Here is a 17,675-nt window from a genome sequence, read left to right on the forward strand (position 1 = left end):
TTATAAACAACAATACCAAAGTTCAGAGCAGTTAAATAATTTGTATTAAGTCACTCAGACAAGAGATAGTAGAGCAGGGCAACTCACATACAGGTCTCTTGTTCCCAAATCCAGAGGATTCAACAAAGATATGTGCTATGAATTGACTTCCACACATTTACCTCTAAATACATGTAATTTATTATTATTATTATTATTTATTTATTATTATTATTATATTTTTAGAGAAGTAAATGTTTATTTCTTTGTTTCACAAATAGAGCTGGCTGAATTGGTTGCTTTTTGGTGATTAGTCAAAGAGATCAAATCCCATATGCTCCTTCAATTCCTTAGAATCTTCCTTTGCTTCAACCTTGGTTGAGGCTGTGGCAGCAACAGGAATAGAGATGGTGGCAGTAGTTATGGGGCAATGACCAAGGGGGCAGCTGCCACAAATGCAGATGGATCAACCAAGAAGGCCTTGAGAAGATGTAATCAGTCTACTCAGACAAAGCCAGGACCCGCCTGTATCCATGATGTTAAAATAGGGTACTGATGCAACAGCTGGGTAACCAATCTGCAGACAGATGCTGGCAACACTGTGGACACCTTCCAAGAAGTAAGAGTGTAGTTTCCTCTGTGTTGCCAAAACACTTCAAGGTTGTAGATGCTACCTCCGTCAAATACCTGCTTGGATGATCAGCCCAAAGGAGAAGGGAGAGATGGTCAGCAGCATGGCTTCACTGGCTCCCAGTTTGGCTCTAGTCTTAATCAGCTGCACATCACTCAGGATTTCAATGGTGCCCCTGGAGATGCCTAAAGCCTAAAAGAAGGAGGTCTTCTCAGTTTTCTGGGCTGGCACAGTGACTTCACCTGGAGCCATGACACTGGCACAGGTCCCCGTTTGAACCCCATATTGGCCAACAGCATGTTCCTGATCTCAGTGAGGTCCTTTGGGAACACAAAGCCCACATTCCCCTGAATATGAAGCAACAGTTTCTCCAGAGCTGGGTTGTCTTCCAGATGCCTTCAGATGGCCTTGTGCTTTATAACATGTCATATCATTAACAAGATATCAAATAGAAAATGCCACTGATTTCCATTAATTTTATGCATGTGAATAAATTTTTGTATTTTAGCTAACATTCTTGACCAATAGAAGAGTACTTGTATAATTTTTTTTAACATAAAGTATTACATGGACATGTAACACTACTGTCTCTGATCAAGGAGTTAATGATTTTAGTGAAACCAGATGTTGGAAAGGTTCACCAAGGATCTCTAAATGCGTGCAGAAACACACACAGGGCATAAATAGAGAGTAACAGAGCATTACCCTGTGCTCATGGTAAATAAATGATTCATCAACAACCTGACATACATAACTTAAATCCACAGCTTCTCTGTAGATTTATGTTAAATATTCATTCTCTTTTACATAAATAAAATTTGGAGGTTCTCCATAGGTTTAGAAGAATAATGATCACTACCTAAACCTAACTATGAAATATAAAAGCAAATTCTTTGAACTATTTTAGGAAATTAACAACCTCATAACTTTTAGAAAGAAAATAACTAAACATATTTTTCAATGTAGAGTATATAAAATGCCCTCTTTGTTTGCCTGTTGATTAGAAACTTGTGCTTAAACCTCTCAAGGAAGCAAAATATCTATGTAACCCAGTATTTCCATGTAAATAAACCATGAGAGATTAAAAAGAAAAAAAAAAATATTGACACTGGCAACAACAACAACAAAATGTTAAGCATTTTAAATGAGAATATTGAAACCAAACATACTGGATTCTTTGGTTATAGGTAAACTTTATATGGATGAAAATTAATGAAATTAGATCTAATTAATAGATTTTTGTTAACAAAAAAATTGTTAAAAATGGGTTCGTGAAATGCTGTATGTTTTAATTTGAATTAATGGTGAGGAGGTTCTGAGAACTTAGTTATTTACTTCACCCAGAGATATCTGCCCTTAAATGATGGTTTCTAAGCTTTTTTTTTTTTTTTCATTTCTCAGATACCACTGGCTTGTTGCCATTGTTTCTACACTACAGTTTGAGGGGAGATTGAAAGACTGAAGCAAGCTGCTATAAATATCTGTGTTTTGTGATATAAAGAGGTGAAGAAAAGTGACTTTGTGATTGAACAGGGAAGCTATAAAATTAACAGTAAAATTACTCTCTAGTGATTCAAATGCTATCTGAAAACATATGGAGTATAAATAAATGGTATATATAAATAAATATTTAACTCAGAATATAAATCCAAAGTCTGCAAGAATGGAAATGCACACAACTTGTTTTTTGTTATATTTCCAAATTTTATTTAAAAAACAACATACACAAAATATTACTTTTATTTCATTGGTCTCCACAAGTGATACGATTATAAGAAATTCATGAAAAAGGCTAAACAAATGGCAAATAAAGAGATGAAAAAAACGCTCAACTTCAGTGATCAGGGAATACGAATTAAAACTACAGTATGATACCATTATACACTCATGAGGCTAAAATGTAAAAGGTCATCAGGGAAAATATGGAGGAAGAGAAACATTCATACATCGCTGGAGGAGGGGCAAAACGTAAAACAGGAAAACAGTTTGACATCATCTAACGCTGAATACATGCATACCTAATGACTCAATAATTTAATCTCTAGGTAAATGATGATATCTCAGATCAGAGTGGTACCAATAGAATTAGTGATAAGTGATTAGATTATGTATATATTTAAAGGTAGAAGCACCAAGATTTCATGATTAATTTAATATGGGGAAAGAGAAAAGCACAAAGTGCAACCCTAAGGTTTTGGCCTTGAGCAAATGGATGGATGGTGGTGTGTCCAGCTGAGGTAGAGAAGACTATGGGTTGAGCAGGTCTGAGAGTAGGAAAGGCATGTTAAATGTGAGATGTCTATTAGACATTCAAGCAAATGTATCCAGTAGTAATTTGGATATGCAAGTTTGAAACTCAGGAGAGAGGACTGGAGTGGAGGTAGAAATTTGGAGTTGTTGGAATACAGATGATATTTAAAACTATGCCACTGCTCAGGTCATCAAGAAAGAGAACGTACTTAGAGATGAGAAATGATGAAATCCAAAGCCTGGTTATGCTTACAGTTTATGTTAGGAAGTATGAATATACTATAAAAATGAAAATGTACACTGATAAGCAATAAATCTCAGTCACCTATCAGCTACTATTTTGAACCCTTTCGCAGCCCTAGTATGTCTGCTTCTCTAGTCTTCCATTTGCAGGGTACTGCCATAATGGCCTCTGGGCTATTTAAGTTCCTCTGTCTTTCATCTTCACTTTTCACTCTTCTTTCATGCCCTCCTTACCAGAAATGCTCTAATTTTTCTGTACAAATTATTCTCAATCATCACAAAATCTCTAATTTCGAACAGATATTAGTCCAGGGCACCAAAGTTGGGCCTCATCCATGTATCTGTGAATTTCCATCAGAAAGAAGTTCTACATAACTTATGTGTTTCCATATATAAATAAACTCATACATAAATCCATAATATATATAATGGAAAATAAATGAATATAAAATGTACAGTAATATTTTGTTATAGAAGACCACAGACATAAGATCTATAGCTTTCATGTTTTAATGCTTAGGAACCATGGTATTATTCTATCTAAATGAACTCAGTCACATAAAATGATGGATTACAAGTAGAGCCACATTTTTAATGTATACTTATATTAGAAAAAGAATCATATATATATATATATATATATATATATATATATATATATATATATAAACATTTTGTGTGACAGGCAAGGACTTTTCCATTTCTCTCTCCTCTACTTACTATTCCTCCATAGTAAGTGCAACATAGTTTTTCCATTCTCTTGCCTAGTTTGAGAAGAACAAGGCAGGGAAGCTAATGGGAGCTAAAATATAGTCTGTGATTACTAACAAAGCCTTGCATGCAGGTGTGAGGTTAGACAAAGGAAACAGATATCCTTTTATTAGTGCAAAGGCCAACTTTATTCACCAAGCTGGGACTGGCAGGGCCATGCCTAACTAGGAAAAGTGTGTAACAGCAAGTTCAAAGTGTCAGCAGGGGAAAAAATGGTATATTCAGAGTTTAATTAAAGATAGTTCATTGAAGGGATTATTCAAAGAAGTATGCTGAAAAGCTAAGAGATGAGGAAGCGCTCGGGGTAGAAACAATGGTAATTTATAACCCTAAGTATAAAGGTACAAGGTGAATGTTACCAGAGATTGGGAAAAGCTGAAGTGGTGGCAGAAATGCTGCCTGATAGAGGTTATAATTAGAGGTAGGACAATGTCAGAAGGGGGCAAGAATAATATAAATAACCAGACCCATTCCTCTCTTCCTCCTCCAATCTCTGGAAGTTGCTGTGTACAACTGCAATCCAGAAGGAATGATGGATGAAGTGATGAAACCCATTAAGGTCAGCCTCTCAGGGCCCAGAGCAAGGGCAAAGGAAGGCAGAGAATGACTCTGGTGAGCAAAGCAGAGTAAACAGCACAGGAGATGTATCTTTCCAGTTCATCTAATATATTAACCATGTTGCTAGCTTCTGCAAATTTATGCTTTAGCAGCTGCTCTACATACATGTCCTGGGTACCTCTAGCTGTGGGCACCCCAATAACATGCCTCAGACACTTTGCTTTGACTTCTTGCCTTCCTCATTTGCCCCTGCCAACTGACCAACCTTTTTTTGAGAAGAGTCCTACTTCTGGGAGCACAATTTTCAAAACAAAAACAGCCAGTTTAGAGTCCACAACAGCAACCCCTCCTTTATAAGGCTCTTGTACCCTAGGCATAATTACAGCAGGGCCAGATGCCAGAAAACTAGTGATAGCCCCTATGCCACAGAGCCTGCTGAAGTCATTCAAACTAGCCAATCTAAGCCTACCTACACTGATGCACCAGTTCCTTCCAGCGAACACCACAATAAAAACTTGCCCAATCCATGTGCTTCCTTGTGTGGCCCACCATTGTGTGGCATGCTCCTCTTCTCCTGGGAATTGTAATATACTTTCTTTTTAATGGTAATTGTCTCATAATCCATTGGCCTTACTATACTTCAAGTTTTCTATTAATATAGTATATTTTAAAAATCTAACTTGATGGACCACTTTAATGAAATTTGTACAGGTGCTATATAGGCTAGAGGTGGCCTGGGTGATCACTTTTTTCTGCTGAGACTCCCTTCTGGCTTTAACAGTTTACTATATCTCTTCCCTGATATCAACTAGGAGGGGAGACCAACAAAGCATGACCTGACATTTAGAAAATTATAGGATAGTCTGATTATCTTTGGCAAACTTCCATCTCCCCCCAACTCTCTTTTTCTTATATCCATTGGTCTCAACTTTACTCTATGTAGATAACCATTTGCTAATTTATAAATGATACATTTATAAATACTGTGGCATTATTTTATGTTAAAGATAATTTCTAATAAAGTGAGATTATTAAACCTTACTTATATTACCAAATTTATCATCTCCAGTTGCATGGTTTTAACTGTTACAATCAATAATTTTTATAATTCACCAAGAATAAACTAACATAAAATAAAATTGAAAAGAAACAGTACTAAATACATATGAGAGAATAAATCTCATTGGAAGGGTAAATATATAGTAAAGGTAGTATAAAACTAGTACGAAGATTAAAGGGTGCCTGGGTGTCTCAGTCGGTTAAGTGTCTGACTCTTGGTTTCACAAGGTAGTGAAATCAAGCCTTGAGTCAGGCTCCGTGCTCAGCACAGAGTTTGCTTATCTCTCTCCCTTCCCTTCTGTTCCTCCCCTTGCTCACACATGCATGCTGTCTCTCTCTTTCTCTCAAATAAATAAATAAAATCCTTAAAAAATATATAAATTTAAAAAATAAAACTACTATGAAGATTAAAAGACAAACGTAGTAAAATGCTTATGATTACAAAATTGGTTAAGGGATACACAAAGATAAAATTATGTAAACATAACATCAAAAATATACAATGCAGGGAGGGAAGTAAAAATTTTGAGCTTTAGAATGAGATCAAACTTAAGTTGTTATCAAGTTAAAATAAACTGTTATAGATATAAACTATTATATGCAAACTTCATGGTAACCATAAAGTAAAAACCTATAGTAAATACACAAAAGATAAAAAGAAAGGAATATAAGCATACCACCAAAGAAAGTAATCAAACCACAAAGGAAGAGAGCAACAGAAAAAGAAAAACAGAGAAGAAATACAAAAATAGCCAGAAAACAATTACCAAAATGGCAATAATCACATAGTTATCAATAATTAATTTAAATGTAAATGGACTAAATTCTCCAATCAAATATGTAACATGGCTGAACGGATTAAAACAAAATAAAATAACAAAAACAAAACAAATAAACAAAATAAGACCTACCTATATGCTGCCTACAAGAGACTCACTTACACGTAAAGACACACAGAAAGTGAAAGAATGGAAAAAGATGTCTCATGAAAATGAAAACCCAAAGAAAGCTGGACTAGCTATACTTATACCAAACAAAGTAGAATTGAAACCAAATATTATAATAGGAGACAAAAAAGGGTGTGGCATAATAATAATGAGGTTAATCCAACAAAAGAATATAACATTTGTAAATATTTATGCACTTAACAATATATAAAACAAATATTAACTGACCTAAAGGGAGAAATTGATAGCAATAAATAAGAATAGGGAATTGAATACCCATTTACATCAATGAATAGATCATCCAGACAGAAAATTAATAAGAAAACATCAGCTTTAAATGAAACATTTGAACAGATGGATTTAACAGATATTTATAGACTATTCCATCCAAAAGAATAGAATACACATTCTTTCTCAAGTGCACATGGAATATTTTCCAAGATAAATCATATGTTAGGCCACAAGACAAGTCTTAATAAATTCAAGAGGATTGAAATCATACCAAGCATCTCTATGACCACAATGGTATGAAACTAGAAATTAAGTACATAAAGAAAAGTGGAAAATTCACAAATATGTGGACATTAAACAGCATGCTACTAAACAACTATGGGTCAAAAAAGAAATTAAAATAGAAATCATAGCTATACCTCAAGACAAACAAAAATAGAATGTAACATACCAAACTTTATGGGATGCAACAAAAAGCAGCTTGAAGAGGGAAGTTCACAGTAAAAAAGACCTACCTCAAGAAACAAAAAAGTCTCAAATAAAAAAAAAAAAACAACTAATTAACTTTACACCTCACAGAATTAGAAAAAGAAGAACAAATAATGTGGAAAATTAACAGAAGGAAATAACAAACACTAGAGAAGAAATAAATGAAATAGAGACTAAAAAAAGAAAGACCAATTAAACAAAGAGATGGTTCTTTAAAAAAAAATAAACAAAACTGATAACCCTTTAACTACATTCACCAAGAAAAAAAGGAGAGAGGACTCAAAGTCAGAAAGGAAGAGGAAATACTATAACTGATACCACAGAAATACAAATAATCATAAGATACTACTATGAACAATTATACTCTAACAGATTGGACAACCTAGAAGAAATGGATAAATTCTTAGAAATATACAAACTATAAAGACTAAATCATGATGAAATAGAAAATCTGCAAGGATGGATTACAAGTAAAGAGATTAAATGTATAATCAAAAAACTTCCCAACAACAACAAAAAAGCCCAGAACCAGACAACCTCACAGGTGAATTCTACCAAACATTCAAAGAAAAATTAATACCTATCCTTCTCAAAGTTTTCCAAAAATAGAAAAGAGAACTCTTCCAAACTCATTTTAAAAAGCCACCATTATCATGATACCAAAACCAGAAAAGGATGCCATAGAAAAGAAAAATGTAGGTCAATATCCTTGATAAGCACAGATATAAAAATCTTCAGCAAATCATTAGTAAAATGAATTCAACAATAAATTAAAAGGATCATACATCATGATCAAGTAGGATTTATTCCAGGAATGCAAGGATGGTTCAACATTTGCCAATCAATGTGATATACCACATTAACAAGAGGAAGGATAAAAATCATATGAACTTCTCAATAGATGTAGAAAAAGCTTTTAACAAAATTCAACATCAATTTATGATTAAAAAATCTCAACAAAGCAGGTATAGAGAAAACATACCTCAGCATAAGAGAGACCATATATGACAAGCCCATAGCTAACATCATACTCAATGGTGAAAAACTGAAACCTTTTCATCTAAGAACAGCAGCAATACAAGAATGCTCACTCTCACTGCTTTTATTCAACATGCTATTGGAAATACTAGCCACAGCAATTAGGCATTAAAAATAAATAACAGATACCCAAATTCAGAAGGAAGAAGTAAAACTGTCACTATTTGCAAATAGATTATTATAAATAGGACACCCTAAAAATTCTATCAAAAAACTGTTAGAATAATCAAATTCATTAAAGCTGAAGGATATAAAGTCAATACATACAGTAATCTGTTGCATTCTTTTACACTAATAACAAACTATCAGAAAGAGAAATAAAGAAAATCATCCCATTTATAATTGCATCAAAAAGAATAAAATGCCTAGGAATAAATTTAACCAAGGAAGTGAAAGATCTGTATATTGGAAACCATAAGAAATTAATGAAAGAAGTTGAAGAGACACTAATAAGTGGAAAGGTATTCTGTACTCATGGATTGGAAGAAGTCATATTTTTAAATGTCCATAATTCCCAAAGCAATCTACAGATTCAACACAATCCCTATCATAATCCCAATACCATTTTTTCACAGAAATACAACAAATAATGTTAAAATTTGTATGGAACCACAAAAGACTGCAAATAGCCAAAGCAATGTTGAAAAAGATACACAAACTGAAGGCATAACACTCCCTGACTTCAAACTGTACTGCAAAGCTATAGTAATTAGAACATTATGGTATGGCATAAAAACAGACACACACATCAATGGAACAGAAAAGAGAGTCCAGAAATAAACCTATGCTTCAATAGTCAATTAATTTACAACAAAGGAGCCAAGAATATACAATGGAGCAAGAAGAGTCTGTAGCATAAATGGTGCTGGGAAAATTAGACAGCCCATATGCAAAAGAATGAAACTAAACCACTATGTTATACTATACACAAAAATTTAGTCAAAAAGGGTTAAAGACTTGAAAATAAACCTGAAATCTTAAAACTCCTAGAAGAAAACATAGGTGGTAATCTCCTTGACATAGGTCTTGGTGATGATTTTTTTGAGCCTGGTGCCAAAAGCAAAAGCAAAAAAATAAACAAGTGAGACTACAATGAACTAAAAAGTTTTCACAGCAAAGGAAACCATCAGCAAAATAAAAAGGCAATTCACCAAATGGGAGATAATATCTGCAAATCTGATGAAAGCTAATATCCAAAATATATAAAGAATTCCTACAATCCAATGGCAAAAAAGCAAGCAATCCAATTACAAAATGGGCAGATCTGAATGGACCTTTTTCCAAAGAAGACATACAGATGGCCAATAGACACACGAAAAGATACTCAACATCATTAATTATCAGGGTAGTGCAAAAAAACCCCACAATGAGATATCATCTCACAATATGGCTTTTAGAATGGCTATTATAAAAAAGACAAGACCTAACAGTGTTGGCAAGGATCTAGAGAAAAGGGTACCCTTTGTACATTTTATACACTATTGTTGGGAATGTAAATTAGTGTAGTCATTATGGAAAACAGTATGGAATGTTCCTCAAAAATTAAAAATAGAACTACCATATGATTCAGCAATTCTACTTCTGACTACTTATTTGAGGAAAACAAAAACAATAACTCGAAAAGATGTGTGCAGCCTCCTGTTCACCTGTTCACAGTTTGTTATTTATAGGAGCTGAGATATGGTAGCAACCTAAGTATCCATCCATGGATGAATGGATAAAGAAAATATGGGATATATAATCACATATACATGTATATATCACATATGGTGTCCATGGACCTTGAAGACATTACACTAAGTGAAATAAGTTAGAGAAAAACAAATACCATATTATCTGTCTTATATGTGGAATCTACAATAAAAATCAGTTTCATAGATACAGAGAACAGATTGGTGGTTACCAGAGACAGAGGGACGGGGGCTGGGAGAAATGGTTAAACTGCTTTGTTTGTTTGTTTTATAGTTTAAATAAATTGAAGAGTTATATTAATTATATTAATAGTATATTATATTAATTTTATTAATGCCATATTATATTAATTATATTATATTAATATATTATCTATTATATTAATATATCATCATTTCTATTACTGTTATAATTTATATTAATATTATAATATATAATATTATATATTAACGTATATATTTATATACGTTAATATATATATTTTAAAAGTGAAGGAATATTATGGGACCAATATTGGGAATGATGGCTAGAGAGAAGCAACATAATTTTTTTCAATTTTAAAAAGAAAGAAACAAACAAACCCTCTGGGACAACTCGCAAGGATGCCAGCAGGAGGATGGCATTGGAGTCACCTTGAAAAGGCTCCACTGCTCAAACGGGATAATTTGAGCATCACAGGAAACAGTCAACAAACTAAAGGCAACCTATGGAATGGGAGAAGATATTGTCAAATGACGTATCAGATGAAGGGCTAGTATCCAAGATCTATAAAGAACTTATCAAACTCAACACCCAAAAATCAAATAATCCACTCAAGAAATGGGCAGAAGACATGAACAGACATTTCTCCAAAGAACACATACAAATGGTCAAAAGACACATGAAAAAATGTTCCACATCACTTGGCATCAAGGAAATACAAATCAAAAGCTCAAAGAGATACCACCTCACACCAGTCAGAATGGCTAAAATTAACAAGACAGGAAACAACAAACGTTGGTGACGATGTGGAGAAAGAGGAAACCTCTTACACTGTTGGTGGGAATGCAAGCTGGTGCAGCCACTCTGGAAAATGGTATAGAGGTTCCTCAAGAAGTTAAAAATAGAGTTACCCTATGACCCAGCAATTACACTACTAGGTATTTACCCCAGAGATCCAAATGTAGTGATCTGAAGGGGCACGTGCACCCCAATGTTCATAGCAATGATGTCCACAATAGCCAAACTGTGGAAAGAGCTGAGATATCTATCTACAGATTAATGGATAAAGAAGATGTGGCATATGTGTGTGTGTGTGTGTGTATATATATATATATATATATATATATATACATACACACACACACACATACACAATGTAATATTACTCAGCCATCAAAAAGGATGAATGCTTACCATTTACATCAGTGTGGATGGAACTGGAGGATATTATGCTAAGTGAAATAAGTCAATTGTAGAAAGACAATTATCATATGGTTTCACTCAGATGTGGAATATAAGAAAAGGGCAGAGGACCATAGGAGAAGGGAGGGAAAACAGAATGGGAAGTCATCAGAGAGGGAGAAAAACCATGAGAGACTATTACTATAGGAAACAAACAGGGTTGCTAGAGGGGAGGTGGGTGGGGGATGGGATAATTGGGTGATGGACATTAAGGAGGGCATGTGATGTGATGAGCACTGGCTGTTATAGCAACTGATAAATTATTGAACACTACATCTGAAACTAATGACGTACTATAAGTTGGCTAGTTGAATTTAAATAAAAAATGATAAATATACATGTGTGTATTAGATAAGGCAGTAAAATAATCCATTCACCTCTCATCATTAATTTGAAGAAATGGAAAAAGCTCTGTATATTTGTTTTACTTTTTAAATTCAACACACTGACAGTTTGCCAATCCAGCTTTCTGAGATGTTTCAAAAAAATAGTCAGAGCCACAGGCTTGGTATAAAACCTGACTCTCCTTGTGGACCTTCTTGTCTTGAAATAGCAACATGTATTGATTTTGACATGCCAATAAAGTTACATGGAAAGAAATTGGGTTAAAATTGCATTTACTGTGTAACAGTAAAAACCTATGCAAAAAAATTAGGTGAACAGTAGTGATATCCTTAACATAGAAATCCTTTCTCAATGCTATTACCACCAAAGACACAAGGTGCATGTAATCACAGTCAAAAAGAGAAAGAAAGAAAGAAAGAAAGAAGAAAGAAAGAGAGAGAGAGAGAGAGAGAGAGAGAGAAAGAAAGAAAGAAAGAAAGAAAGAAAGAAAGAAAGAAAGAAAGAAAGAAAGAAAAAGAAAAAGAAAGAAACCTATCACACGTCCCAATTTCACATGGTGAAACACTTCTACTCACTGGAAGTTTCATTAACAGAAAGAACTGTGGAGAGAAGGCACCCTGAAGTATGAACTTTCATCTATTATTTACTACAGCTCAAGTTAATTTTCTGTTTAAAACATTGTTTCTCTCCATAACTTCACACCGCATAAATAAATAAAAGCATAGTCATATTACTCCCCTGTTGCAGTACAGTGCTACCTCATAGTAGAGTTTCAGGGAATATTAAATGAGTATTTCAAGAATTCCTGACATTTGGTTTAAAAAAATGGAAGTGTTCTTTACTGTGAAGCATTTGCATAGGTGGATTTTTTTCCTCACACTAAGTACTGTAAACCTGAGTTCAACTTTATGATATTTAAAACTTCTCGAAATGACCAAACGAAAGAGGCTAAGAATATGCATATTCATCTTGGATAATATAAAACCCACCTCATGAACTTTTTAGAATATATATTAATAAATATTTGTATTTATATTTATATATTTAATTTATAAATCATAGACACAAAAATATTTGAAATATACATAGAATTAAAAAACATAAAACTATTTTTGAAATTATTTTTTAATTAGGCTTCTGAATCAGGAACAATGTGTATTGATGACTGATAAGCAGATTTTTAAAAGATGATGATGTTCTATTTTAAACATTAATATGGTTTTGGATTTTGCACTAACTATATACATGATGATGTTTTCGTGTTTCCTTTTTAATACCCAAAGTAAGAATTTGTTCAACACCAGCAAATGTGTTTGTTTTACTTATGCCTGTCCCCTATTTAAAGGAGGGGCTTTATTTTGTGCTTGAAGAGCTTTCAGCATAGAATTGAATTTAGAAAGTAACACTGACCATTTTCTAAGCAAAGGATTACAGAATGTAACCAGAAATTCTGAATTATTTAATCTAATATCAATCTGATGAGTTAGGCTAAAAGACTCTACCCTTCTAAAATTGTGTGCATATTTTTTTTTTTAAGATTTTATTTATTTATGTGACAGAGTGACAGAGAGACAGCCAGTGAGAGAGGGAACAGAAGCAGGGGAGTGGGAGAGGAAGAAGCAGGCTCATAGCGGAGGAGCCCGATGTGGGACTCGATCCCAGTACGCCGGGATCACGCCCTGAGCTGAAGGCAGACGCTTTAACGACTGCGCTACTCAGGCGCCCTTGTGTGCATATTTTTATCAAATATATGTTCACTACCACCTTTTCTGAATTTCATAATTACTTACAATAATGTTAATAGAATTACAATGCAATAAAACTATTACCACATATTATATTATGAAACCAACCGTACCAACCAGCTCCAGCTCTCAGTATGTGGCAAATATACTTAGATATTTGTCCCATAAGTAGAGCTGTATGGAAGCATCTAAATGTGCAAACTGAATATTTTTTATGAAAGCAAGAAGAGAGTTTTGCCATGGACAGAGCTATGAAGCCTATCCTAGTTACCAGGACCTCACACCCTTTAGACCTCTCTCAGAAATCTCTCCCTTCTTCACCTTTTTGTGAAGATGAAGCACTATATTGACACTTCTTGTTACGGCACTTAGACTTTCTGTTGGAAATCATTGTCTTCTACAGGCTTTATCTCTTCTTTTAACCTGGAAGCCTTTTGTGGATAAGATTCATGTCTATTTCATCAATTTACCAGCCACACTACTACCGTAGTGATTCCTTGGTTCGTGTGCCCTTAGCAATTATTTGTTGAGTGGATGAAGACATTAATTACAGGGGCAAATTGTACATGCCTTATAACAAAGAGCACTATATTTTAGATTAGAATATTTTCTCTTCTATTCTGCCAATAGCATAGAACTATGGTTCTCAAAAGTATGGTCCCAGAACCAGCAACATCAGTATCACCTGGGGGCTTATTACAAATGCTAATTCTGATTTTGATACACTGAGTCAGAACTCTGGAGGTGGAGCCCAGCAATCTATGTTTTTATAAGTCTTCCTAGTGATTCTGATGTAGGCTAAATTTTGAGAATCACTGGCCTAAAGATTCATGGCAGGCTCATAATCTTCCATTTGCTTTTGTTTGTTGCTCCCATAGAACACTAAATACTCTTATTTCCTAGAATTAAGGTGGGTATTGTGTAGGAAAAAAATGGCCCCATAACCAGATTTAAGTGATCAACTTGGGCTTAGAAGACAAGACACTCCTCTCTATTACCTTAATTTATCATGTCATCTATTGCCCCTGCCCTCCAGAGACAACAATACTACTGTAAAACAATATAACCAACAGTTCTCAATTTATTCCTCCTAATATTATTTTCTAAAAGAATGAAATATAGTTATCATGGTTTCCTATCTTTTGTCCCAGGAAGCTGTTCATCCTGGGCCAAGGTCCAAGAATGAGACTCTCTGTCCCTCTAGCCTGAGTGTCTCTAAGCCAAATGAGTAAGGATTCATATTCTAATTAAAATAATCATTCTATGAGAGGCAAGGTTAGACTCAGGGAACAGATGGCACATGCTTGGAATTAGGTCTCAGAATCTCTCTAATAGCCTTTCCCCTCTGTCCCTTCAAACCACCTTAAGGCATCCTTTTTTTTTTTAAATTTTATTTTATTAAATATAACTTTCTCCCCTAATCCTAAAATAACTACCACAGGGTGGTCTGGAAGTACAAAGGGGAATGGAACTGAGATTCTAATGGTCAGAAAATATAAGAAAAGATAAACTTCACAGTAATGCACAAAAATGGAAACTAAAATAAGGGCCATCTAGTGGTTTTGGGGATTATGGAACTGATGTGGTTCTGGTTACAAATACCTAGGGTCACAGAAGTGTGTGCGCACACACATACAGGCACACACACACACACACACACACAGAGTCAATATTACTGTATGAATAAAAACAAAAATCAAAGTATTCCTACAAATCTCAAAAAGAACCCAATCAACCAACTAAACAAACAAAAAACAATAACAAAAAATAAGGACCCTCTAAAAGGTCTTAAACTTTCTAAATGAGTGCAACTTTGATTAATTTTAAATTAATATTCTCTTAGCAAATTTTAAAGGTTATGCGATTCAAGTTTAGTCAAGTTTTTTAATGCAGAAATAATGGAATTACACTGATGAAAATATTGTGGCTTAGTTTTAAAAAACAGGAAAATATACTGGACTAATAATAAAAAAAAAAAAGGTTGCTCCTATAATAAACTTCCTCTTCCTAGTTTTTTTCTCTGTCATTATTGTTTCAAATATAAGCAGGCCAAGATAGATTATTAGCTACATGAGGGCAAAAATATAGTTTATTCTGCTTTATACATGCAGCAAAGTATCTGAAATACAATGTCAAGAACTGGGAAGGGTCTAGGATCTTACTCTATTCACAACCTAACAAGCTAGGCTGCCTCAGTTTCACAGATGCTGCAGAAAACACAGAGTTCCCGAGTCAGAGAGGAGGCAGTTAATTACCCATAGCAATAGCACTGGCCAAAGTATGATAATTTTCTTGCCCCAGTTCCCTACACCCCAATTATCACAGACTGACACAACAAGAGAGAGGTGACACCTGCATATGCAGTGAGTTGGTTTACAGGAGGGGAATCTCAGTCTTAACTCCAATGTTTTACAATGAGCCTTTGCCCCAGTGCAACATATTATCTTTATATGGACAGCCAACAAATCTTCCTTCTTTCATGGAAGGGGCAATATTTCTAATTTTCCAAGTCTCTTTATCACGGAAATATTCTTGAAAAGATAATCCAGAACAAAAGCTGTCAGTGCCTCTGTTCACAAGATGTGCAGACACACAAAGACCCATGGAGAATTGTCTCCCAATACATAATAGGTGCTCATTTTCAGTTTTTGGTTAATTGATGCAGACAGTGAAAATTTTTCCAATTATAAGCACTATTTCAGTGTATTATCTGACATTAATTATTAGTACATATTAAATGACCAATATGAATATAATAGTTTTCATCTTTCCTACTAACATAAGTAATTAAATGCTTAATATGTCTTTGCTCTACACTAAAAATTATAGCTTATTAGCAGAAATATAATCCTTATCCTGTAATGCATTTATAATTCAAGATAAGACATTTAATAAAAAATTAAATATATTAGAACCTAAAATATGTGAGTCAACATGAAGAACATTATTTTCAAGACACCATTATAGTCTATGAATGCAAAGAAAATTGAATTACATAATTAGTATTAGGATTAGTAAAAGTAACTGTAGAAATATGATCATCTAGAACAGGGAGAAAGAAAGCAGCCAGTTACTGAGATGAGAGCTCACAGAAAAAAACTTATGGGAGAGAAGACACTTTCAGATCTGTTTAAGAGAAAGGGACACATTGATGAAGAATAGGGAAATGCATATTAAATACAGATTCGTATTTTTATAAAAAGCTTTAAAAATTATGTTACATTAGAGTTTAAACCTCAGGACAAAATTACAACCACAAACTTAATTATATCAAATAAATGAATATTCCTCAAGGAAAGGTAGGCCTTCATAAGTGTTATTAAATATAAATACACATATTTGAAATAAAGGAAATTTGCTTAAAGGCATATCCAGATGAATTTTCTTAAAACACTTATTTGTACACTCTGCTCTTGATTCTAATGACATCCATGTAAATAAAGCTCTGTACAGAGAATGCCCATAAAAGCTAAGAATGACCTTCAGCTGATGGGCAGCGTGGAAAGAGACCTCAGCCCTAAAACCACAAGGAAATGAGAATTACGCCATGAATGACCTGGGAGCAGACTTTTCCCCAGAACCTCCATATATGAGCTTAGGCTGACCAAGACCTTGATTTGAGTCTTGTGGAATCTAGAGCCGGAGTCTTCATGGACTTCTGACCTACTGAACTGGAAGTTAATAAATGAATGGTTTCAACCACTACATTTGTAGGAATTTGTTATGGCAGCAACAGAAAACCAAAACAGTGACATAGCCGTACTTAATTTGCAGGCTTTACTACTGTGCTCACCCTCTATTTGACCACATAAATATTCTCATTCTAACCTGTTCTTACATTTTTGTTTTCTAAACATACTCATATATCTTCCAAAAAGACATTTGTGGGCCATTTCTGCTGAATAAAATCATATCCATCCTTCATGGCTTAGCTTATCCTAAGAAAAATGATTTCATCCTTGACCATCTAGGCCCAAAGAAATTTCTAATTTGATAAATTTCAGAGTTCATATTATACAAATCCATTGTGGGCAAATGATTAGTGTCTTACATTTGTAATTATATTTTCTCATTTACCTTATTTCCCCAATTTAGATTTGTAGCTCCTAAAAGGGAGTGATATTATTTTATCTCTCTCTGACCATCTTCTTTCCCAAGACAGTGCCTATTACATCCGAAATTCTCTAAAAAAGGTTATAACAGTTAAAAAATTTGTTTCTACTGAAAAAAGTAAAAGAAAAAGCCAAAACAAAA

General features: G+C 34.0%; 1 pseudogene; it reads right to left on the minus strand.

Annotated features, from left to right (window-relative positions):
• Positions 1-289: 289 nt before the first annotated feature.
• The window catches only part of LOC113255451 (60S acidic ribosomal protein P0-like), a 59,982-nt pseudogene continuing 42,596 nt past the window's right edge, over positions 290-17,675 (minus strand).

This window comes from Ursus arctos, unplaced genomic scaffold, assembly GCF_023065955.2.
Source record: "Ursus arctos isolate Adak ecotype North America unplaced genomic scaffold, UrsArc2.0 scaffold_11, whole genome shotgun sequence".
NCBI classification, from domain to species: Eukaryota; Metazoa; Chordata; class Mammalia; order Carnivora; family Ursidae; genus Ursus; species Ursus arctos.